This window comes from Salvelinus fontinalis, chromosome 26 (assembly GCF_029448725.1).
Source record: "Salvelinus fontinalis isolate EN_2023a chromosome 26, ASM2944872v1, whole genome shotgun sequence".
Classification (NCBI taxonomy): Eukaryota; Metazoa; Chordata; class Actinopteri; order Salmoniformes; family Salmonidae; genus Salvelinus; species Salvelinus fontinalis.
Window position 1 is genome coordinate 28719311 of NC_074690.1, and position 24635 is coordinate 28743945.

At 42.1% G+C, this 24635-nt stretch overlaps 1 pseudogene; it reads left to right on the top strand.

Annotated features, from left to right (window-relative positions):
* Positions 1 to 24276, top strand: part of LOC129824056 (cadherin-18-like) — a 93088-nt pseudogene extending 68812 nt beyond the window's left edge.
* The last annotated feature ends 359 nt before the right edge of the window (positions 24277 to 24635 follow it).

Below are 24635 nucleotides of genomic sequence, written 5' to 3' on the forward strand. Positions count from 1 at the left end.
GGGCACACTCCAACACTCATACATTATTACAGATAGCCAGGGGTACACTCCAACACTCAGACATTATTACAGATAGCCAGGGGCACACTCTAACACTCAGACATCATTACAGATAGCCAGGGGTACACTCCAACACTCAGACATCATTACAGATAGCCAGGGGCACACTCCAACACTCAGACATCATTACAGATAGCCAGGGGCACACCCCAACACTCAGACATCATTACAGATAGCCAGGGGCACACTCCAGCACTCATACATTATTACAGATAGCCAGGGGTACACTCCAACACTCAGACATTATTACAGATAGCCAGGGGCACACTCTAACACTCAGACATCATTACAGATAGCCAGGGGTACACTCCAACACTCAGACATCATTACAGATAGCCAGGGGCACACTCCAACACTCAGACATCATTACAGATAGCCAGGGGCACACCCCAACACTCAGGCATTATTACAGATAGCCAGGGGCACACTCCAACACTCATACATTATTACAGATAGCCAGGGGCACACTCCAACACTCAGACATTATTACAGATAGCCAGGGCCACACTCCAACACTCAGACATTATTACAGATAGCCAGGGGCACACTCCAACACTCAGACATCATTACAGATAGCCAGGGGCACACCCCAACACTCAGACATCATTACAGATAGCCAGGGGCACACTCCAGCACTCATACATTATTACAGATAGCCAGGGGTACACTCCAACACTCAGACATTATTACAGATAGTCAGGGGCACACTCTAACACTCAGACATCATTACAGATAGCCAGGGGTACACTCCAACACTCAGACATCATTACAGATAGCCAGGGGCACACTCCAACACTCAGACATCATTACAGATAGCCAGGGGCACACCCCAACACTCAGGCATTATTACAGATAGCCAGGGGCACACTCCAACACTCAGACATTATTACAGATAGCCAGGGGCACACTCCAACACTCAGACATTATTACAGATAGCCAGGGCCACACTCCAACACTCAGACATTATTACAGATAGCCAGGGGCACACTCCAACACTCAGACATTATTACAGATAGCCAGGGGCACACTCCAACACTCAGACATTATTACAGATAGCCAGGGCCACACTCCAACACTCAGACATTATTACAGATAGCCAGGGTCACACTCCAACACTCAGACATTATTACAGATAGCCAGGGGCACACTCCAACACTCAGACATTATTACAGATAGCCAGGGGCACACCCCAACACTCAGACATTATTACAGATAGCCAGGGGCACACTCCAACACTCAGACATTATTACAGATAGCCAGGGGCACACTCCAACACTCAGACATTATTACAGATAGCCAGGGGCACACCCCAACACTCAGACATTATTACAGATAGCCAGGGGCACACCCCAACACTCAGACATTATTACAGATAGCCAGGGGCACACTCCAACACTCAGACATTATTACAGATAGCCAGGGGCACACCCCAACACTCAGACATTATTACAGATAGCCAAGGGCACACCCCAACACTCAGACATTATTACAGATAGCCAGGGGCACACCCCAACACTCAGACATTATTACAGATAGCCAGGGGCACACCCCAACACTCAGACATTATTACAGATAGCCAGGGGCACACTCCAACACTCAGACATTATTACAGATAGCCAGGGGCACACTCCAACACTCAGACATCATTACAGATAGTCAGGGGCACACCCCAACACTCAGACATTATTACAGATAGCCAGGGGCACACCCCAACACTCAGACATTATTACAGATAGCCAGGGGCACACTCCAACACTCAGACATTATTACAGATAGCCAGGGGCACACCCCAACACTCAGACATTATTACAGATAGCCAGGGGCACACCCCAACACTCAGACATTATTACAGATAGCCAGGGGTACACTCCAACACTCAGACATTATTACAGATAGCCAGGGGCACACCCCAACACTCAGACATTATTACAGATAGCCAGGGGCACACCCCAACACTCAGACATTATTACAGATAGCCAGGGGTACACTCCAACACTCAGACATTATTACAGATAGCCAGGGGCACACCCCAACACTCATCATTTACAAAAAATGCATTTGTGTTTGGTGAATCCGCCAGATCAGAGACAGAAGGGATGACCATGTGCTGTATTGATAAGTGTGTGAATTGGACCATTTTCCTGTCCTGCTAAGCATTCAAAAAGTAATGAGTACTTTTGGGTGTCAGGTAAAATGTATGGAGTAAAAAGTACATTATTTTCTTTAAGAATGTAGTGAAGTAAAAATAACAGTTGTCAAAAATATAAATAGTAAAATAAATTACAGATACCACAAAAAACAACTTTAGTAGTACTTTACACCACTGGTAAACAATAAGGAGGACAGCAACTTTCCCGTTAGCCTTTTAAGTAGGATATGTTTTTTGTTTGTTTTCACGCAGTCAGTGGATACCGTCCATTCCACTGACTGAAAGGCTGACACGTGTATACATTTTAAAGTGAGCAGGGATTATCAACTTTAAATTTTTGATCAATTGAAGGAATTGCCTGCTGTCCTTTTGGATTTGATTGATATTTACATGTTCATAGTCAGTCTTCTCTAATAATATGTAGTTCATTCACCACCCACCCCCTCCAATGAAGCTAGCCATCTGGCAAAGCATTATAGCCAACATACTGAGCTACATTGATCTTTAAATAAATATCTCCAGAAGATGCTGTAAGGAACAATGGGCAAATGCCTGACAGTTTGTATGTAATATTACGTTATTTTATCAGATTGCACTAGAATACTTATTAGCAAATGTCAGCTTTGCGTCAATCATTGGTATTGTTCTTACTGTTTAATGAACAACATGCCTGAACTCTGAATTCAGAGGATCCAGAGGAGAAGAGACTTGTAGTTTGGTTGTGCCTCAGAGAGGCAAAGGGACTACAGTATTGGCTGTGCCTTTGAGAGTCCATAGGTCCTGAGAGCTGAGGGAAAATGACTGGGGAATCCCAAGGTCAATTGGAAAGCAAACAGCACAACAACATGGCCCTAACAGCCTTTTATCCCTTGTCACAGTGGCACTACATTATTCCTAGTGATGGGGGTGGGGAATAAGCACATTTACATATAATAATATTTTAAATGATATATCGTATCATATCGTTTTGACAATATCGCAATATTATTTTTGCGCTAGTTGGCTGTACCTGCACCAAAACTTATTTTTCCTTCATAGCTTGTTCTCCATCTTATTTTTAATAGGGAGACAGTTTGTTTTCAGCACTTTTATTTCCATGACTGATCAAAAGTAATTTTCTCGTGGCTCTCTCTTGTCCCTCTACAGCAGAGCGATATGTTTGGACCATGGAATCGCATATAAACTCACAGTATTGTATTACAATAGATATCAAATTCTGAGAATCACAATACATATTGTATTGGCACCGAAGCGTTGGTCATATCATATCATGAGGTCCCTGGCAATTCCCAGCACTAATTGTTCCCATATAATGAAAATGGAAGCTGAACAAATTGGTTCTATGGTAATGCCTTAACCTGGACAGAATGAGAATGGAGCGAGACCGGAGTATAATCCATTTGCTGAATTCTGTTATTTGGTCGGGCTAAATTCAGTGTATTCATGTTCAGACAATTTTTTTCTTCTTCCACTGGCTGAATACCGAGAGGCTTTTAAGCATTATTGTGCTTTTGGTCTGTTGACAGCTGAACTTACTTGTCCAGGCAGGTGGTTTGTAGCCACAATGTGTTTGGTGCAATCTCTATGACATTCTCTGGGGCGGAACACTTCTCTGTATATATTTGTTCTGGCAGGTTGAGCTATCTGTTAGCATGTTTTTCTTTCTCTCATTTTCTCACCATTCATTCATTCATTCATTCATTTGTTCCTTCATTCATTAAAGAACAGGAAGTCATTTGTTGAGCATTCAGCGACAGAGTATTTTAGTTTCTGAAAGGAAAACAACCGTGTGAATGGTTGCCCATAAGATACACCATAGCATTGGCAAGGTTTTCTAAAAACCTTTTTGATTTTTTTGTTACATTATACAGTAATTTAACTGTAGCCTTGGGAGGCTGTATTTCAGTGCCTTCATGGTTGTATAAGTATACTGATAAAAAGCATGAGCTGGCGCACACCCCAAAAGCGCTGGTAGAGGTGCTGACTAACGGCGAGTAAACTGTATGCTATAGAAATAAATTATAGTGTGCGACTCTCTTTTACAAGCTCGCAGTAATTTATTGGGTAAACCACCAACATGGGCTCCTGAGTGGCGCAGCGGTCTAAGGCACTGCATCTCAGTGCTAGAGGCATCACTACAGACCCTGGTTTGTTTCCAGACTGTATCACAACCAGCCGTGATTGGTAGTCCAATAGGGCAGCGCACAATTGGCCCAGTATGGTTAGGGTTTGTCTGAGGTAGGCCGTCATTGTAAATAAGAATTTGTTCTTAACTGACTTACCTAGTTAAGTAAAACATGTAAATGTTTTGGCATCACTGTGCCTTCTTTAGGGTAATGTCATGAATACTTGAACCAGGTTGTGCAGACAAACAGTGCAATTAGTGCACCCAGTGAAATTATTAGGGGTGTGTCATTGCTACATTTTTTTTTCATTCTCATCACCATAGTAAGACAATCGTTTACAGCATGTTGAATATATTAGGCTATTGTTATCATACTGCTACATTGTTTCCATTTCATTTCATCTTTGTAACGTGATCTTTTGATTAAAGCGTAATGCATAATAAGCATCATCAACAATTATCATGCATTACGGTTGAACCAAAAGATTACATGTAACAAAGATGAAATGGAAACAATGAAATATGTCATATGTATATTAAATTAAATAATAATGTATGTTGATGCTATTACTATGTACAATATCTAATTATGTTGCAATATGATAACAATAGCCTAATATATTCAACATTCTATAAATGGTTGTCTTTTATCAGTTACATTGTTTTCATTCGCATCACCCTAATGACTATGACACACCCCTTACTATTGTCTACATAACCTGGTTGAAGCATTCATGACATTACCCTGAAGAAGCCATGATGTGGAAACGTTGGTGGTTTACCCAATAAATGACTGGGAGCTTGTCTATATGTATGTACTTGTAGGCTAACCTTGGTCTTTTGAAGTGTGGATACATAGGGTAAAAGCAGATTGATGTAACCGCTACAGTATGTGAAGGACAATCAAATAAGTTATAAGGACTCTTCATACATTGGAGTGAAGCCATTTCACGCAGGTGTTCTAAAATGTTATCTCATTTCTGTTCTGAGTAAACGTATCCTGCTCTTTGTCTGTTCATTGAATGTCACTGTACTCGTTGACAAGACATACTGTACTAATTATCTTGATAAACATATAGGGCACAGAACCAATATCTCCTGACTGGTTAGTGAACACATTCATTGATTCAATGTGTGGGGGATGGGTTGACTCGTATTTTCAATTAAGGTTATCACATCTCAAAAAGCTTGGGAAATAACCTTCTTTGAGACGAGTCGTCTTATTGTAATCCATGTGATCCCAATAACTGACAAATGCCTGAGTGTTCCAGAATAACTAGTTAACCCCCACAGTGTGACACCAACCGCAGTTAACTATGAAATGTCAGACCCTGTGTTCTTCTGTTTAGTGGTGGTTGTTCCAGCCAATGTTCCACCGAGGACACCTTGCTTTCAGTACTGAGTGAGCTATGTCCTGGCTGTTTTCCCCTTGGCCTTCCTCTTGTACAGGTGCACAATGTACAGTATGGTCAATCTGTTCTCTTTTCCTCCTAGCCCTTGTTCAGTCTTCAGGGTAAGATTAGGGCAGATGGGATTCTCCTTGGTAACGCTGTGAAGCGAGTAATGCGGCATAGCAGTGCCTCTGGCCAGAGCACGGTGTTTAGGTGCGGGTCTAGCTGAAGGGAGAGGAGGTAGGAGGGGGGGTGGCAAGCTGATAGTTCAGAGAGGGGCAAGGCAAGCCAAGCTTCCTTATGTGTTAGCATATCAAATGGGGTAATGAACCAGCACAGGGGTGAAGCATGGGGATGGAGACATTAGGGGGTTTTGGCAAACATTGTATTAAAGCTGGTTGTAATTATGGCTGAATTTAGAAACACTTTATGAATGATTTATTAACGTGAAGTGATACTCAATTTGAAGAAATAAATGTTCCTTCTCCTGTACAACAAGTCAGACTTTCTTTGACCTGCCTTCAACCTGAATGAAAGTGACCGGCATCTTATCCATCCAAGATTGGAATGATGCTGTTGAGGAAGAAAATCTCTGATTGTCCACGGCCGCTAGACCCTGGCTGTGACCCCACTATCCGAGAGGTGTCTCAGGGAGAGATGGGATATGCAAAAAAAAATGAATTTACAATTCATACATGCGTATTCATACACGTGTGAAATAGGACAAATATAATTATCACCCACCAAATTATTATTATTGTTATTATCATCAATACATACAGTGTCTACTCTAACACACCATGTTAATTTATGGTTATTTGTGTGATATAATGAGCATTCTTGTCTTACCATTACCCAGGTGTCATCAGGACAGCCCTATCCAACATGGACAGAGAGGCCAGGGAACGGTACTCTGTGGTGGTCCAAGCCAAAGACATGGCCGGCTCGGTGGGTGGGTTGTCAGGCTCCACCACCATCAATGTCACACTGACAGACGTCAACGACAATCCTCCTAAATTCCCCCAGAGTATGTAGACTGACGTCTTACTGTTTGTTTTTCTACTTCACTGTTTGTCCTTACAGATTCATTCTCTGCTGTAATAAAACACAATATTTATATAGCGCTATATCGAACGCTATATAGGAGTTTAAAACACAAAGATACTTGTACTGTGAGTAATGTACGGTATAAATAGAATCATAGAATCAGTGATTCTGTTGATGTGTAATGCACAGCCAAATGTTACTTTTAAAATCAACTTCTAAAATTGTAGCCTATAATAGATGTTTTGCTAATGTGGGTGTGGCTATAAGTGATACAAACATGATGTAGTGTGTAGATGATCGTTGAATTGCAAGCAGGCAGGAAATGTGATTAATTAACCCATTTATTCACATTTACAGCTAGCTGGTATGCATAAGCAGTAGGCTAATTATTCCTCCATCTACTCATACATCTTTATCATACATGCTAAGATAATAACTTCTTGCTTATTCATGTGCTCTTCCCATTAAAGAAAACTACCAGCTGTACGTTCCAGAGTCTGCTCAGATTGGAAAAGCTGTGGGTAAAATTAAAGCCAATGATGAAGATTTGGGCGTAAATGCAGAGATGAGGTACATCATAACCAATGCAGAGGGGAAGGCCATGTTCTCCATCACGACAGACACTGACCAGAAGGAAGGCATCATATCACTAAGACTGGTACAGTTCAGTGCTGATGCTCACCTTCATTCCATCACAACAACAACACCTACGCTTATGATTCATGTAATAGTCCACTTTTTTAAAGATGGATATAAAATCATTTAAAAAATATATATATATTTGTCACATGTGCTGAATACAACAGGTGTAGACCTTATTGTGAAATGCTTACTTACAGCCCTTAAACCAACAATGCCGTTTTAAGAAAATAGAGCTAAGAAAATATTTACTAAATTAAAAGTAAAAAATTAAAAAAGTAACAATAAAATAACAATAACGAGGCTATATACAGGGAGTACCGGTACCGAGTCAATGTGCAGGGGTACAGGTTAGTTAAGGATATCCTGGGAAATCAGATATGGTAATTACATAATTGCCTAATAAATATGCCAAGAGGTAACCAAATGTTAAATACTATTAGTAAATACCCATTGTTACCACGTACTTTCTCAAATACTAGCAGAAACGGGACAAAAAGCACTACTTTGAAAGAGGATTGCTTGCCGGTTTCCTCCGCAGCCTTTGAACTATGAGAAGAGGAAAGTCCACACGCTTCACATAGAAGGAGTGAACACACACCTGGACCCACGCTTCTCCCACCTGGGCGCCTTCAAAGACACCACCACCCTCCGGATCATCATTGGAGACGTGGATGAACCGCCTGTCTTTTCCATAGACTATTACATCATGGATGTATACGAGAACTCCCCCGTGGGAACAGAGGTCGGCACTGTGACGGCTCAGGACCCTGACAGTACCAAAAGCCCTGTAAGGTAAATTACATGCATGTGGCTGACATTTTGTGGGCATTTAAAACACCATCACAAGAATCAAAGTGTAATGAACATGAGGGGAGACAGAGAGCTGGTTTCAAGTGCAGGGCACAGCAGGTGTTAATTGCAAAGGACCACAGGAGGAGGCAGGTAGCTGGGTCCAGGGGCAGGCAGAAGGTCTGTTGCCCTTACAGGCAGGGAAAATGCTAGTAACGTAGTCTAGGAGATCAGGCAATATGTAGATAACAGGAAATACAATAGGGAATAGGCGTCGTTAGTGAGGCAGGCAAAAACTATCATACACGGGAGGAGTACATCACGGGAAAAACAGCGCTCCGAAAGATGTGCAACAAAACAAACAATACCTTACAGTGATGGGGTGCAAAGAACTGAAGTAAATAGTGCGTGATAATGAAATCCAGGTGTGTGAACAGGTGATTAGAATTCAGGTGATTGGGATCTGGAGTGTGAGCTGCGTTCAGGGGATCTAGGTGTTTGAGAATGTGAGCTGGAAAGTGAGCTGCGTTCAGGGGATCTAGGTGTTTGAGGGTGTGAGTTGGAAGCAGACGTTACACAAAGCTTCTACCTATGCACGTTGAAAGTCAGATATGTTTTGAACGAGAGATTCAACAGCATCATCTGATTTAAATTCAAATAACCTAATTCATTCCATTTTAATTGTTCCCTCTGCTACATGTAGGTATTTTATAGACCACAGTGAAGAGGAGCAGGTGTATTTCACCATTGGTTTGAATAACGGGGTGATCAAAACCACCCGGAGTCTGGACAGAGAGGATGTGGCCTGGCACAACATCACTGTGATGGCATCAGAGGTTGGTAAGTACTATAATACACAGAGGATCATCTTCCCTTATTTATCTTTCAAATAACGATGACTTTATCATGGCTTTCAAAATGGAGGATAAATATGCTCATGACCCTGCATGAATACATTAACGATGTCACTTTAATAATATGTATCAGTATTAAACACATGGCTCACTAAAATGAACAGCCAGCAGTGGCTTCTGGGATTGATGCCGGGGCTGCATGTAACATCATGGTGTGATGCTGAAGGTGGTCGGGTCAATCAATTTTTCTTTTCCCTCTCTTTTTCCACTGATGCTTATCTAAGCAATTACCCTTTCCTTTACCCTTTTCCGCACAATACTGTTCAGCTAATGGACTGAACTAGCCATTGATAAATGTCAGCTGACACTGTGCTGATGATGTTAAGTCAACATAATTAATGGGAAAACCAGTCCGCACCTTTCTGGAGACTGGTGTATGTTAATGAGGGATTCATGACTTACATAAACGCTATACATATAGTGCATAATGTACAGTGGCTTCAAAAAAATATTCATACCCATTGACTTATTCCACATTTTGTTGTGTTACAGCCTGAATTCAAACTGGATTAAATAGATTTTCTCTCACCCATCTACACACAATACCTCATAATGACAAAGTGAAAACATGGTTATAGAAATGTTTGCAAATTTATTAAAAATGAAGTACAGAAATTTACATAAGTATTCACACCCCTGAGTCAATACATGTTAGAATGACCTGTGGCAGTGATTACAGCTGTGAGTCTTTTTGGGTAAGTCTATAAGAGCTTTGCAAACCTGGATTGTACAATATTTGCACATTATTCTTTTAAAAATCCTTCAATCTCTGTCAAGTTGGTTGTTGATCATTGCTAGACAGCCATTTTCAAGTCTTGCCATAGATTTTCAAGCCGATATAAGTCAAAACCTTGTGTTTAAGGTTATATTACTTCTGGTGGTGGGCCGGCGCATGCACGCTGACTCGTGTCGCCAGTTGTATGGCGTTTCTTCCGACACATTGGTGTGGCTGACTTCCGGGTTAAGCGAGCAGTGTGTCAAGAAGCAGTGCGGCTTGGCAGGGTTGTGTTTCGGAGGACGAAAGGCTCTCGACTTTCGCCTCTCCTGAGTCCGTACGGGCGCAGCGATGGGACAACTACCAATTGGATATCACGAAATTGGGGAGAAAAGGGGGGGGGGGGGGAGTACACAAAAAAATATATGTTTTAATTGTTCTACTGCTGCACCATCAGGAGCATCTTGACCAGTTGCATCACCACCTGGTATGGCAAGTGCTTGGCATCCGACCGTAAGGTGATATAGAGGGTAGTGCGTACGGCCCAGTACGTCACTGGGGCCAACTTTCCTGTCATCCAGGACCTATCTACTAGGCGGTGTCAGAGGAAGGCCCAAATACTCCAGTCACCCAAGTCATAGACTGTTTTCTCTGCTACAGCATGGCAAGCGGTACCAGAGCGCCAAGTCTAGGTCCAAAAGGCTCCTAAAAACCTCTTTGGGTTAGACGTGCCGCTAGCGACCCACCTCGACAACATCCGGTGCAGAGCGCGAAATTCAAAATACAAAAATCGTAATATTAAGCATTCATGAAAATATAAGTGTCATACATCATTTAAAAGCTGATCTTCTTGTTAATCCAGCCGCTTTGTCAGATTTCTAAAGGCTTTACGGAGAAAGCATGCCATACGATTATCTGAGGACAGCGCCCGCGTACAAAAGCATTAAAAACATTTTCCAAACCTGCAGAGGCGTCACAAAAGTCAGAAATAGCGATAAAATAAATCACTTACCTTTGAAGATCTTCATCTGTTTGCAATCCCAAGGGTCCAAGCTACATAACAAATGGTAGTTTTGTTCGATAAAGTCCTTCTTTATATCCCAAAAAAGTCCGTTTAGTTGGCGCGCTTGATTCAGTAATCCACCTTTTCCACTCGTTCAAAATGCATACAAAGCAATCCTAAAAGTTACCAATAAACTTTGTCCAAACAAGTCAAACAACATTTCTAATCAATCCTGAGGTACCCTAATATGTAGATAAATTATACAATTTAAGACAGAGAATAGTGTGTTCAATACCGGAGATAAATAACAAAGTGCGCGCCCTCATTCAAGCGCACCACAAGACTACAGTCAAAATGAGAGCCACCTTGAAAAACTACAAATTCTAGCTAAGTTTTCAAAAAACAAGCCTGAAACCCTTTCTAAAGACCGTTGACATCTAGTGGAAGCCATAGGAACTGCAATCTGGGAGGATTCCCTTTGATTTTCCCGTAGACAGGCATTTCAATGGGTGGTCACCTCAACAACAAAAAAATTCTCCTCAGGTTTTTACCTGTCATATTAGTTATGTTATACTCACAGACATCATTTTTAACAGTTTTAGAAACTTCAGAGTGTTTTCTATCGAATACTACCAATTATGCATATCCTAGCTTCTGGGCCTGAGTAACAGGCAGTTTACTTTGGGCATGTCAGTCATCCGAACTTCTGAATACTGCCCCCTATCCCTAACAGCTTCTACCCCCAAACCATAAGACTGCTGAACAATTAATCAAATGGCCACCCGGACTATTTGCATTGAACCCCCCCCCACCCCCTTTGTTTTTACACTGCTGCTACTCACTGTTTATTATCAATGCATAGTCACTTTACCCCTATCTACATGTACAAATCACCTCAACTAACCTGTACCCCCGCACATTGACTCAGTACCGATACCCCCTGTATATGGCCTCGTTATTGTTATTTTATTGTGTTACTTTACTTATTTTTACTTTAGTTAATTTAGTACATATTTTCTTAACTCTATTTTCTTAACTGCATTGTTGGTTAAGGGCTTTTAAGTAAGCATTTCACTGTAAAGTCTATACCTTTGTATTCGGCACAAATAACATTTGATTTGATTTGATCCTCAAGGAACCCTTAAGTCTATGTGGTAGTGGATCAGATGTGTATATGTAATCCACAAGTGACAGAATGTGAAGTGGCAGTTGCCGGTTCTTATCCAATGATGAAAGGGAGTATAGTACAGTTAAGTGACCGGGTCACCTTTCAAGTGTCGCTAGGTAACATGGCGAACCTCAGGACACAGACAAACACGAGATATACCAATGGATGGAGGCTCAGTGGGAATGGAACCTTAATTGATGGAGAGATACTCTGACAAAAGAAGGATGAACATCACATGCGCTAAAAGTGCCTGACATGAACACTGGACAGAAATATATACAGTTGAAGTCGGAAGTTTACATACATTTAGGTTGGAGTCATTAAAAGTCGTTTTTCAACCACTCCACAAATGTATTGTTAACAAACAATAGTTTTGGCAAGTCGGTTAGGACATCTACTTTAAGCATGACACAAGTAATTTTCCCAACAATTATTTACAGAGATTATTTCACTTATAATTCACTGTATCACAATTCCAGTGGGTCAGAAGTTTACATACGTTAAGTTGACTGTGCCTTTAAACAGCCAGAAAATGATGTCATGGCTTTAGAAGCTTCTGATCGACTAATTTACATATTTTGAGTCAATTGGAGGTGTACCTGTGGATGTATTGCAAGGCCTACCTTCAAACTCAGTGGCTCTTTGCTTGACATCATGGGAAAATCAAATGAAATCAGCCAAGACCTCAGAAAAAGTCTGGTTCATCCTTTGGAGCAATTTCCAAACGCCTGAAGGTACCACATTCATATGTACAAACAATAGTACGCAAGCATAAACACCATGGGACCACGCAGACATCATACCGCTCAGGAAGGAGACGCGTTCTGTCTCCTAGAGATGAACGAGTTTTGCTGTGAAAAGTGCAAATCAATCCCAGAACACCAGCAAAGGACCTTGTGAAGATGCTGGAGTAAACAGGAAAAAAATATCTATATCCAGAGTAAAACGAGTCCTATATTGACATAACCTGAAAGGCCGCTCAGCAAGAAGGAAGCCACTGCTCCAAAACCGCCATTAAAAAGCCAGACTACGGTTTGCAATTGCAAGTAGCTTGTGGACAAAGATCGTACTTTTTGGTGAAATGTCCTCTGGTCTGATGAAACAAAAATAGAACTGTTTGGCCATAATGACCATCATTATGTTTGGAGGAAAAATGGGGAGGCTTGCAAGCCAAATAACACCATCCCGACCGTGAAGCACGTGGGTGGCAGCATCATGTTGTGGGGGTGCTTTGCTGCAGGAGGGACTGGTGCACTTCACAAAATAGATGGCATCATGAGGTAGGAAAATGATGTGGATATATTGAAGCAACATCTCAAGACATCAGTCAGGAAGTTAAAGCTTGCTCACAAATGGGTCTTCCAAATGGACAATGACAAAAGCATGCTTCCAAAGTTATGGCAAAATGGCTTTAAGTACAACAAAGTCAAGGTATTGGAGTGGCCATCACAAAACTCTGACCTCAATCCTATAGAAAATGTGTGGGCAGAACTAAAAAAGCGTGTGAGAGCAAGGAGGAATGTGCCAAAATTCACCCAACGTATTCTGGGAAGCTTGTGAAAGGTTCCCCAAAACGTTTGACCCAAGTCAAACAATTTAAAAGGCAATGCTACCAATTTCTAATTGAGTGTATGTAAACTTCTGACCCACTAGGAATGTGATGAAAGAAATAAAAGCTGAAATGAATCATTCTCTCTACTATTATTCTGACATTTCACATTCTTAAAATGAAGTGGTGATCCTAACTGACAAAAGACAGGGAATTTTTACTAGGATTAAATGTCAGGAATTGTGAAAAACTGAATTTAAATGTATTTGGCTAAGGCGTATGTAAACTTCCGACTTCAACTGTATATACAGTCCATTTGCAAAGTATTCAGACCTCTTCACTTTTTCCACATTTTGTTGCGTCACAGCCTTATTCTAAAATTGATTAAATATTATTTTTTTCTCATCAATCTACACACACTACCCCATAATGACAATGTGAAAACAGGTTTTTAGAAATGTTTGCAAATGTACAACAACAAAAAACACAACTGAAATACATGACTTATATCAGTATTCAGACCTTTTGCTATTAGAATTGAAGTTCAGATCAGGTACATCCTGTTTCCATTGATCATCCTTGAGATGTTTCTACAACTAGATTGGAGTCCACCTGTGGTAAATTCAATTGATTGGACATGATTTGGAAAGGCATACACCTGTCTATATAAGGTCCCACAGATGACAGTGCTTGAGGTCTAAGGAATTCTCGGTAGCGATCCGAGACAGGATTGTGTTGAGGCACAGATCTGGCGAAGGGTACCAAAAAATGTCTGCATTATTGAAGGTCACGAAGAACACAGTGGTCTCCATCATTCTTAAATGGAAGAAGTTTGGAACCACCAAGACTCTTCCTAGTGCTGGCCGCCCGGCCAAAATGAGCAATCAGGTGAGAAGAGCCTTGGTCAGGGAATTGACCCGGTGGTCACTCTGACAAACACCAGGATTATTCTGTGGAGATGGGAGAACCTTCTAGAAGGACAACTGTCACTGTAGCATTCCACCAATCAGGCCTTTATGGTAGTGGCCAGACGGAAGCTACTCCTCAGTAAAAGGAAAATGACAGCTTGCTTGGAATTTGCACCTGAAAGACTCTCAGACCATGAGAAACAAGATTCTCTGGTCTGATGAAACCAAGATTGAAGTATTTGGCCTGAATGCCAAGTGCCACGTCTGGAGGAAACCAAGCTTCGCTCATCACCTGGCCAATACTATTCCTACGGTGAAGCATGGTGGTGGCAGAATCATGCTGTGGGGATGTATTTTTAGCGGCAGGGCCTGGGAGACTAGTCAGGATCAAGGGAAAGATGAACGAAGCAAAGTATAGAGAGATCCTTGATGAAAACCTCCTCCAGAGCGCTCAGGATCTCAGACTGGGGTGAAGTTTCACCTTCCCACAGGACAACGACCCTAAACACATAGACAAGACAACGCAGGAGTGGCTTCGGAACAGGTCTCAATGTCCCTCAGTAGCCCAACCAAAGCCTGGACTTGAACCCAATCTAACCTCTGAAGAGACCTGAAAATAGCTGTGCAGCGACACTCCCCATCCAACCTGACAGAGCTTGAGAGGATCTGTAGAGAAGAATGTGAGAAACTTCCCAAATACAGGTGTGCCCAGTTTGTAGCGTCATACCCAAGAAGGCTCGAGGCTGTAATCACTGCCGAATATGCTTCGACAATGTACTGAGTAAATGGTCTGAATACTTATGTAAACGTAATATAAGTTTTTTATTTTGAATACATTTGCAAAAAATGCATCTTTTTTTTGCTTTGTCATTATGAGGTATTGTGTGTAGATTGATGAGGGAAAACAACTATTTAATCAATTTTAGACTAAGGCTGTAACGTAACTATGGCTTGTGATGTGCTTTTTAGAATTGTTTTACATAGGGGGTTATTAGATGTGTTTAGTGTTTTATACATACAGTAGCTATGCAATATAAAAGTGTTCTATTTAATTCAGTTCTTTTGTTTGTTATTTTCAGACAATCCAAGTCTCGTCAACCATGTTCCTATAACAATCCAGGTGTTGGATGTAAATGACAATGCTCCCTACATAGCAACAGATGATGAGATCATTGTGTGTGAAACCTCCAGGGCAGGACAGGTGAGTATCTTTCATTAAACACACCTCCCTCCATCTTTTCAGCTCTTTTCCACTTTACTCCCCCTCTCTCTCCCACCTCTCCCGTGAGATCATATTCTCCCTTCTTCAACTGTTGTCTTTTAAAACCTCTTATCACAAACTCACATGCATGCAGTCACACACATTCTCCCACAGACATACACGCACAGAGACACACACAGTACACACACATACCCTCTCTGCCTTTGTTGTGTGTTTGACACCATCAGGAATGGATTTATCTGTGGTGCTGCAGACTTTTGCAGCCTCTTGAACCCATAAATTATTCAGCATGTACCAATGTCTCCACAAGCAGATAGGAGCTGCATTAAGCGCAACAGAGCCAGATTGCAGAAAATGTTTATCATCTCGCATTCAAATTTGGCCCGTGTCCAGCAAACCACGACTGCTCAGATTCACATCGCAATAGCATTCTCTCTTCATATTTTTCCCCTTGAATGAAGATTACTAAACAGGCTGCAGCATATAATCAGTTAGCTGGCTGAAGGCGACAGATGATGCATGCTAAGATGTCGAGGCTCTTTTTCCGAAACTGCAACAAATTACATTAAATTAAAGTAACTTTCAGGAAATGTGGCTTGATGTATGGTAAATTATGCTGTTATGTTCATCGAAAGGAAGTAAATTATTATTTATTTGAGAACTATTTGTACTTTTTTAGGGATACACACAATCGTTGCCTCGACAGCTAATTCTGTATTTCCAAAGCTTAGTGTATTACTGTATCCTACAAAAAGTTCAGGAATGCTTCTTATAGACTGACAATGCTATAGTGCAGGTACAGTAGCCAGGTGATTAACCACCAGGCAGTGTAAAGTACTTAAGTAAAAATACTTTAAAGTACTACTTATGTAGATTTTTGGGGGTATCTGTACTTTACTTTACAATTGATATGTTTGACAAGTTTTACTTTAACTTCACTACATTCCTAAAGAAAATAATGTACTTTTTACTCCATACATTTTCCCTGACACCCATAAGTACTCGTTACATGTTGAATGGTTAAGAGGACAGGAAAATGATCCATTTCACACACTTGTCAAGAGATCATCCCTGGTCATCCGTACTGCCTCTGATCTGGCGGATTCACAAAAAACAAATGCCCCATTTGTAAATTATTTGTTGGAATGTGCCCCTGACTGTCCTTAAAATAAAAAAGGAATTTGAAATGATTCATACTTTTGATACTTATGTATATTTTTGAAATGACATTTACTTTTGATACTTGAAAAGTACTTTTAGACTTTTACTCAAGTATGGCAGTTGGGTACTTTTTCCACCACTGCCACCAGGGCCGTGCAGAGACCATTCAGAGGGCAGGTGCTTGAAATGAAAAAAAGGCTGCAATTCATAACATACACTACATATATACAAAAGTATGTGGACACCCCTTCAAATTAGTAGATTCGGCTATTTCAGCCACACCTGTTGCTGGCAGGTGTATAAAATCAAGCACACTGCCATACCATCTCCATAGACAAACGTTAGCAGTATAATGTAATTAATGAAGAGCTCAATGACTTTCAACGTGGCACCGTCATAGGTTTCCACCTTTCAACAAGTCAGTTAGTCATATTTCGGCCCTGCTAGAGCTGCCTCGGGTCAACTGTAAGTGAAGCAACAACGGCGAAGTGGTAGTTCACACAAGCGAGTGGGAGGGCAAAGGGGCATGTGCTCAGTGTAACCGATGTGAAAAGGCTAGCTAGTTAGCGGTGGTGTGTGCTAATAGCGTTTCAATCGGTGACGTCACTCGCTCTGAGACCTTGTAGTTGTTCCTCTTGCTCTGCAAGGGCCGTGGCTTTTGTGGAGCGATGGGTAATGATGCTTCGAGGGTGGCTGCTGTCGATGTGTGCAGAGGGTCCCTGGTTCGAGCCCAGGTTGGGGTGAGGAGAGGGACGGAAGCAATACTGTTACATCGGCACAGGTAGACTCCTATCTGTGCATGTACCTGGTAACCACTATAATTGGTGAGTTGTTCATATGAGAGTTTTTCACTCAGGTCACCTGCTGACGGAAGCCAGTTTTTTTAATGAACTGACAATACATCAGGGACAATGCTGTTAGAGACACGTCATATGCCCTAGCTCAGATCCATACTCCTGCCTGGAAAAAGGCTGCATGTGGAACAATGGCACGTCCTAATGGAATGGCTAACAGAAAGGGAGGGAGGGAAAATACGTGTTCCAGTCAGATAATCTTTACTATGATACGAAAGTATATTGTGCGTTGACTTACTTAACTTATTCCTATTATATTTAGCTGCTTGTGGAGCAGTACATAATGTACTATGTGTATGTGTGTGTATATATATATATATATATATATATAATATACAGTACCAGTCAAAAAATTGGACACACCTACTCATTCCAGGGTTTTTCTTTATTTTTACTATTTTCTACATTGTAGAATAATAGTGAAGACATCAAAACTATGAAATAACACATATGGAATCATGCAGTAACCAAAAGTGTTAAACAAATCAAAATATATTTTCTATTTGAGATTCTACAAAGTAGCCACCCTCTGCACAGCTTTCCACACTCTTCGCATTCTCTCAACCAGATTCACCTGGAATGCTTTTCAAACAGTCTTGAAGGAGTTCCCACATATGCTGAGCACTTGTTGTCTGTTTTTCCTTCACTCTTCGGTCCAACTCATCCCAAACCATCTCAATTGGGTTGAGGTTGGGTGATTGTGGAGGCCAGGTCATGTGATGCAGCACTCTATCACTCTCCATCTTGGTCAAATACACAGCCTGGAGGTGTGTTGGGTCCATGTTCCTGTTGAAAAACAAATGATAGTCCCGCTAAGCACAAACCAGATGGGATGGCGTATCGCTGCAGAATGCTGTTGCAGCCATGCTGGTTAAGTTTGCCTTGAATTCTAAATAAATCACAGACAGTGTCACCAGCAAAGCACCCCCACACAATCACACCTCCTCCTCCATGCTTCACAGTGGGAAGCACACATGAAGAGATCATCCGTTCACCTTTTCTGCATCTCACAAAAATCTCACATTTGGACTCATCAGACCAAAGAACAGATATCCACTGGTCTAATGTCCATTGCTCATGTTTCTTGACCCAAGCAAGTCTCTTCTTATTATTGGTGTCCTTTAGTAGTGGTTTCTTTGCAGTAATTCGACCATGAAGGCCTGATTCACGCAGTCTCCTCTGAACAGTTGATGTTGAGATGTGTCTGTTACTTGAACTCTGTGGCTGGTAATTCTAATGAACTTATCCTCTGCAGCAGAGGTAACTCTGGGTTTTCCTTTCGTGTGGTGGTCCTCATGAGAGCCAGTTTCATCATAACTTTTGATGGTTTTTGAGACTGCACTTGAAGAAACTTTCAAAGTTCTTGAAATGTTCCGCATTGGCTGAACTTCATGTCATAAAGTAATGATGGACTGTCGTTTCTCTTTGCTTATTTTTTTTTATTTTTTTTTATTTCACCTTTATTTAACCAGGTAGGCAAATTGAGAACACGTTCTCATTTACAATTGCGACCTGGCCAAGATAAAGCAAAGCAGTTTGACACATACAACAACACATTGTTACACATGGAGTAAAACAAACATACAGTCAATAATACAGTGAAAAATAAGTCTATATACAATATGAGCAAGTGAGGTGAGATAAGGGAGGTGAAGGCAAACAAAATATATATAAAAATAAATAAAAATATAAAAGGCCATGGTGGCGAAGTAAGTACAATATAGCAAGTAAAAAAAAAGTAAAAAAAGTAGAGATAGTAGAGATAGAAAAAAGTAGAGATAGAAATAATGGGGTGCAAAGGAGCAAAATAAATAAATAAATAAATACAGTAGGTAAAGAGCTAGTTGTTTGGGCTAAATTATAGATGGGCTATGTACAGTTGCAGTAATCTATGAGCTGCTCTGACAGCTGGTGCTTAAAGCTAGTGAGGGAGATTAGTGTTTCCAATTTTTGTAGTTCGTTCCAGTCATTGGCAGCAGAGAACTGGAAGGAGAGGCGGCCAAAGGAAGAATTGGTTTTGGGGGTGACCAGAGAGATATACCTGCTGGAGCGCGTGCTACAGGTAGGTGCTGCTATGGTGACCAGCGAGCTGAGATAAGGGGGGACTTTACCTAGCAGGGTCTTGTAGATGACCTGGAGCCAGTGGGTTTGACGACGAGTATGAAGCGAGGGCCAGCCAACGAGAGTGTACAGGTCGCAGTGGTGGGTAGTATATGGGGCTTTGGTGACAAATCGGATGGCACTGTGATAGACTGCATCCAATTTATTGAGTAGGTTTTTGGAGGCTATTTTGTAAATGACATCACCGAAGTCGAGGATTGGTAGGATGGTCAGTTTTACAAGGGTATGTTTGGCAGCATGAGTGAAGGATGCTTTGTTGCGGAATAGGAAGCCAATTCTAGATTTAACTTTGGATTGGAGATGTTTGATGTGAGTCTGGAAGGAGAGTTTACAGTCTAACCAGACACCTAGGTATTTGTAGTTGTCCACATATTCTAAGTCAGAGCCGTCCAGAGTAGTGATGTTGGACAGGCGGGCAGGTGCAGGCAGCGATCGGTTGAAGAGCATGCATTTAGTTTTACTTGTATTTAAGAGCAAATGGAGGCCACGGAAGGAGAGTTGTATGGCATTGAAGCTCGCCTGGAGGGTTGTTAACACAGTGTCAAAAGAAGGGCCAGAAGTATACAGAATAGTGTCGTCTGCGTAGAGATGGATCAGAGAATCATCAATTTGAGATTTTCTTGCCATGATATGGACTTTGTCTTTTACCAAATAGGGTTATCTTCTGTGTACCACCCCTACCCTGTCACAACACACATCTGACTGGCTCAAACGCATTAAGAAGGAAAGAAATTCCACAAATTGTTAATTGAAATGCATTCCAGGTGACTACCTCATGAAGCTGGTTGAGAAAATGCCAAGAATGTGCAAAGCTGTCATCAAGGCAAAGGGAGAATATTTTGAAGAATCTCAAATATATGGAATCATGTTGTAACCAAAAAAAGTGTTTAAAAAAATCTAAATATATTTTATGTGTTCTTTCATAGCTTTGATGTCTTTACTATACAATGTAGAAAATACTCAAAATAAAGAAAAACCCTTGAATGAATATGTGTTTCCAAACTTTTGACTGGTACTATATATAGATATATATACATACTGTACATACATACATATACACACACCCCCATTTCCCTCTCCCTCTCTTCCCCAAACACCTCTCCCTCTTCTCTGACAGGTAATCCAGACAGTGAAGCCATCAGACAAGGACAACTTTGCAAATGGACGATTCTCGTTTGCCCTTCCAATTGACCTTCCAGTCAATCCTAATTTCACCCTGAAGGATAACGAAGGTAGGCTGGCTATTGTGGCTTTGTGTGGCAATTTAAAAAATGTGCACAACATTTTGTTCAACCACCACCAGGGATTCTGGGTGTGGACAGATATTTGTGGCAGATACTCTGGAGTGGCATTACAAACACAAATATATCTAGTGGCGTTTGTTTTCTAACAGCCCCGTTTACACTTTCTCCTCCCTCGAGACATATTTTAATAATAAAGGGAAGGACCTGTAGGGGTGTTTCCTTGGTAACAGACAATCATTTTCCCCATCCTTATTTTAGCTTAAGGCTACTTGGCTGAATTCAGAGAGAACACTGTTTTTTAATTTCTTTCCTTGTCTGAAAGCCCAATAGCTCCGTTGGCAGATCAGGGAAAATCTCGAGATTAAGGTAGACTTCCAAGACGGATGACAAAAACCTGTAAGATGCCTTTCACTGAGTTTTGTATCAGCGCTCTGTGCTCTTGGTGGTGGTGTAGCCTAACACTTAGCTTTTATCCCCTCCCCGACTGGCCCTGTTTTCCCTCAGGCGCTTGTTCAGTGAAACCACATTTCCACTGATGTGCATTATGACTATGTTTACACATACAGGAGCACCAGGTAGTACTCCTCAGCTAGAGCTAAAAGGAACACTGCTGCATCAGTGCACTGATTGGGTGGTAGTAGGATACTCTAGCTCCCTCAGGCTGTGGAATCTAGTAGATGTGGTTGTTATGTTTTGCTTTTGAAAGGTTTTGATTTCCAAAATTATTTAATATATAATCAGTGCCCTGGGGTTAGTCTGGATGGTTTCCTGACGTTCACCAACTGATAGTCATGATTGATATTGCCAGAAATGCCTTATGAATGCAGTAGAATTTTACAGACCTACAGCAGCTTACTCTCCAGGATGTGTTAGAGAGAAAGATAATAATCTATGATTTCCTCTGCTGTAATCGTAATCATTTGGAGGAAGAAAGAAGCTGGGAGGTGGCTTTATATTCTATTGTCTCCCAAGTGGAGGATGAATGAGAGATATATTGGGTCTTTTTTGTTTACCTGTTTCCTCTCAGTGGGCGAGGAGGTACAGTAATGAATTTTGACTTGAAGCTTGTGGGCCAGCGCCCCTGCATGCCAATAGGAATCCTATGTAAATGAACGCTTCCTCCTATGCACCTTCCCATGGGCTCGCTCTATTGGAATACATTTGTTGATATCCAGAAGGTTGGCCCCTCCTCCTCCCCCCACCCCTCTTTCCCTGTCTCTTACCATCCCAAGTGACATGCTTTATCATGGCTCTGTGCGCCTGGGGGAAAATGAATCTGTATTGTGAAGAGGAGGGCCGTGATTGTGCATACAAAAGCGTGGCTCTGGGCCGTGAAAATGAAAATCTGCTGGAGCCTCTCCAGAATGAGAAAAGCTATGGCAACAGCCGTGCTGGGCTGGATAGAATACTGTTGGCCGGTTTTAATAAAGCCTGAAGAGGCAGTCGCTATCTGTCCCCAGTCTATTCTAATAGATAGCAGTGGGAATGAGTGGGGAACTATGGGCATCCTCTGCAATGTTGGAGAATACTCATATCTCAGGGCAAGTTATTTGTTGTACTGGTCTTCTGTTCTTGGTTGCATATGTTATTTCAGGGGGAAAACAGGTCAGGACAACGTTCCTTTAGATGGTTTATTTTGGAAAAGTAGATAAAATGATGAAAATACACTACATTTTGTAGTAATGTTTGTATCAATACTTATAGGGACAATACAATACAATACAATTATACATCCAGTGTATTTTAAACTTTGTCATTCCGCTCCAGACAACACTGCTAGCATCGTGGCGCGGAGGCGTCACTTCAGCCAATCGGAGCAGGATCTCTACCAACTCCCTGTGGTTGTGAGGGATGGAGGAGAGCCTGTCCTGAGCAGCACCTCCACCCTGAACCTCCGGGTGTGTGTCTGCCAGAGAGGAGGAGGTGGCAGCAGCAGGTTGAAGGCCTGCCGAGTCCCGGCCTTCCTCTCCACAGCAGGCCTGAGCACCGGAGCCTTCATCGCCATTTTGCTCTGCATCATCATCCTGCTGGGTAAGAGACAAGAGAGGGGGGGGGGTGGCATGGTAGGGAAGAGAAGATGGGAGAGAAGGGGGAAAGAGAAAGAAGGAGAGAGAGAGAAAGAGGGAGGGATAGAGATGGGGAGGGAATGATATTCTTGCCTGTGTGTGTTTAGTCAGCCGCTTAGAGCCACACTCCAGAGCTGGGGGAGGGGGAGAGAGGGAGACCTTCTTGCCTTGAGGTAGAGATAATGAAAGGCTTCACACCAGCTGGAGGAGTAACTCTGGCTGATTTGTTTCCAGCAGCTACGGCCACAATTCCACTCTTAAATCGATGCATTGGAGAATAGGGTGTGCATTTTGAGCCTGTAATGACATATTGTAAGTCGCTGTGGTCTTGTCCCCTCTCCTCTGTCCTGTACTGTAGCCATCGTGGTGCTATTTGTCATCCTGCGGAGCAAAAAGGGCAAGAAGGAGCCGTTAATCATCTCTGAGGAGGACGTCCGGGAGAACGTGGTCACCTACGACGACGAGGGAGGGGGCGAGGAGGACACAGAGGCATTTGACATCGCAGCACTGCGGAACCCCGCCGGGGCGGAATGGAGGAGGCTGCGGCGGGAGGTAAGGCCGGGGACGGAGGGTTGGCTGGTGGCCTGCGGGCCCCGGAGCCCGTCCCTGGTTCTGCTGGATACAGAGGATATGCACCATGTCATTAGACAGAAAGTGGTGGAAGCTGACAGGGACACCAGCGGGCCGCCCTATGACTCCCTCCAGACTTACTCGTACGAGGGCCGTGGTTCTCCCACGGGGTCGGTCAGCTCTCTGGGGCTGGCCCAGGTCTTGCCCCCTGAACTCAGCTACAGTGATATGGAGGACTGGGAGCCGGAGGGTCACACATTGTCCAGACTGTTCGAGATAGAACTCTCTGAGACAAAACAGACCATAGCCCCGTAAAACATCTCTCTTCTTCAATCCCGTTAAAGGTTAACCTAACAATACAGAGCTAATTTGAGTTATACAACTTGTTTCGTTGTGGAATTGACTGTCATTTTACACTGGGCTCTGACAAGTGAAGTGGGGGAAAGTATTAACATTTTTGGAGAAAAACGAACCCCAAAAATCCTGAAGTTGTTTAAAAAAGGAAACTATTTTCCCTAGTGTATATTTTTATTGATAAATAAAGTTCAATGATTCCGGATAAGTGAATTAATATGCAAGTTATGTGTCATGATGTATAATGTGTCCGGTTCCATAGGAGTTGTCTCCTTAGTACCATAGCGGTAAGTCTCTGTGTCAGTATTCATAAAGTATCTCAGAGTACGAGTACTGATATATGATCAGGGAGGTCCCCTCAGTCCATATTATCATGATCATTATGATCTAAAAGGCAAAACTGATCTTAAATCAGCACTCCTACTCTGAGACGCTTTGTGAATATGTGCCCTACAACAGTAACCAACAGTCTTTCAACTCTTTCTTTAGTTAACCAATCTAAATTTGTGTACAGCTCCCCAAAACTACATCAGAGGACCAGAGCAACTTTTAATTGGGAAACAACACCATTCTATGAATGATA